Source organism: Octopus bimaculoides, chromosome 4 (genome assembly GCF_001194135.2).
Source record: "Octopus bimaculoides isolate UCB-OBI-ISO-001 chromosome 4, ASM119413v2, whole genome shotgun sequence".
Taxonomy (NCBI): Eukaryota; Metazoa; Mollusca; class Cephalopoda; order Octopoda; family Octopodidae; genus Octopus; species Octopus bimaculoides.
The window spans coordinates 34,700,808-34,703,765 of NC_068984.1; positions in this window are offsets into that span (position 1 = coordinate 34,700,808).

A 2,958-nucleotide genomic window follows, 5' to 3' on the forward strand; every position below is an offset into this window, starting at 1 on the left:
CGAAGTGATTTACCGTTAATGAGTTTCATTATCGATCGGCACGTATATCTGTGGAGAAATCTTTAAAATTGGTTATGATCAACTCGGAGCTATAACTTACAATGCAACGCGTCGTTCATTAACACTACGACTGCTACCAAACAATTATATGATTGAGCTGCCTTTCCGACAAACACAAGCAACAATACCACTTGGTGACGATCGTCATTCATCCGTATAATAATGTTCTGAATCGTTGATTTGTTAGGACGGTTAATAAAGTAGGCTTGAATCCATAAGATTCGACTTACCAGTAATGGCATTAACATGTCATAATGTGGGCAAATATTGTCTCTTTCCAATAAGATCAAACCTCATAATGCTCTTAAAGAAATATGTGAACCAATAATTGATTCAAAAATTGGAGACAATTTGGTAAACGCGACAGTTGAATTCGAATCATAGTTGGTTCTTGACAAAGTCAACAACTCTCTCCCTCTATATATGTGTGTGTGTGTGTGTGTGTGTGTGTGAGTGTGTGTGTGTGTGTGTGTGTGTGTGCGTGCGTGCGTAAGTGTGTGTGTGTGTGTGTGTACACATACGTGTGTGTGTTTGTCCGTCTGTGTATGTGTAAAAACGTACATTCGTTCAGGTGATTGGCACATGAAATACATTGTTCACCAGCTTTTCAAAAGAACGAATGTAAGCATTGAATATCGCGATGTTAGATACTCTGTATCTCAAAATGGGGAATCTTCACATATGTAGTATGGTAACATTTCGAACGTCTTTCATCGTAAGCCTAATCATTCAAGGATGAACTATTTCCAACCAAAAGAAAAACTGCTATATTCTCGAGCAGCATAATAAGTTTATCAAATCAGCCGCCATAATATCTATCCTATGCCTCCTGTTTCCGAAGTAGACCTTTGCTGGAAACGTAAAACAATCACTCTTTCCTTTTCTGAGAGACTTATTAATACGTTGCATGTACCACGTCCTCGTGTTGATTTTTCCTGTTGTATTTTTCTCTGTTTCTTTTTATTAACTATATATATATACGTGCAGGCGTGGTTATGTGATAAGTAGCTTGCTTACCAGCCACATGGCTTTGAGTTCAATCCCAATGCGTGACACCTTGGACAAGTATCTTCTGCTATAGCCTTGCGCCGACCAAAATCATGCGAGTTATATTGGTAGACGGAAGCTGAAATACACCCTTCGTATATATAGATATGTATGTATACGTTTGTGTGACTGTGTGTTCCCCCTACCTTCGGTTGACAACCGATGTTGGTGTGTCTGCGTCCCTGTAACTTAGCGGTTCGGCAAAACAGATCAATATAATAAGTACTAGGCTTACAAAGCAAAAAGTTCTGGGATCGATTCGTTCAACTAAAGGGAGTGTGTGTGTGTGTGTGTGTGTGTGTGTGTGTGTGTGTGTGTGTGTGTGTGTGTGTGTGTGTGTGTGTGTTTAATTTTTTCCTGTCTTCGTTTTTGTTTGCTAGTTTGGAATCCTCCGCTTAGCAGGTTAATCCACTTCGCAGGAAGAGCTATTCTAAAAGTGCGTTCTGCCTCATCTTCGAACCCCCTAGTTTATAATAGAGGCAGGTGACGAAGGAAATGTTCCATTAGTGGCTTGTCTGTTTTCCCGTCTTCATTCTGTTGTCCGTAAAAAAAAGTCCATTTTTTTGTGCTTTGTTTATGTTCCCAATCCTTCTTTGTCCACGTTTTTTGACGTCCTGTACCCGGATATGCATCTATATATACATGTAGATGTAGGTATGTACATATATGTATGTATACATGCATATGCTCATATATCATTTGTATTATATATATATATGTGTGTGTGTGTATGTGTGTATGTATGTGTGTGTATGTGTGTGTACGTATGTATGTATATCTTGCAATTTAAGCTACACAGATTCTAATTATATGTCTGTTCATCCATTAACAAATTACAAAGATTTCGTAGGGGTTAGCACTCACGTACATTTTAAGCTATTGAACAATAAAACAACCTGGGGGAGCAATGTAGGTTATTGCAACTATACTTTACTCTACATGTCAAGTAATAACCAATACTACCACAACGCATGTAGAATAAAGTATGCGATGCGGAATTATAGCTCTCGGAACAGAGCAAAACACTTAAACTGTAAATGAACTCACACCTGATGAATTATGAGAATTCATAAGTGATTCTGTATTTCAAAAAAGAACAACCGACAAAATTACATAAATATAAAGTGGGAGAGTAAATGGGAAATGCTTGTGTGAATGGATGAGTGTGTCCGTGTAAGAGCATGCGATATAACGAGACAAACTGAATATATTTACGAGAAGCAGTGGGTATAGATAGCAATTTTATCATAGATACTCATAAATTTTGATCGGTGCATGCATATCAGTACACTAAGTGTATTACACCGCAGAAAGTCTAATATTTATTGCATTAGTTAGCTAAGCACTGAAATTAAGTTTACAAAACTACCTGGCATCTGAATGGATATATTACTAAACCAATAATTTAAACGCATATACATACAAACGTATATTCATACACACATATATAAATCTATATTTAGATATGTATACACATGCATTTTCATATGCATATACTTATACACACATACAGACTTACATAGAGATATGCACACACATATACACATGTATGTATATGTATAATATACATGTACACACATGTATGTACGTTAAACCTGGGTGGGTACCTTATCTTTCCGTCTGCATAATTACATATTACTGGCGAATTGCAAACGGTATTTCAGTCTCAACAGTATTTCCCTCTAAAAAGAAAGTGTGCAAAACGTGTGATTTACCAGTGCCCTGTAATTTAGAATCTTGTCTACAAACTTGCATTTATTTATCACAAGCTCTATGAAACAGTATTCGTAGAAATTCAATAAGCTACACACACCCACACGCACACACACACACACACAAACACATACCCAC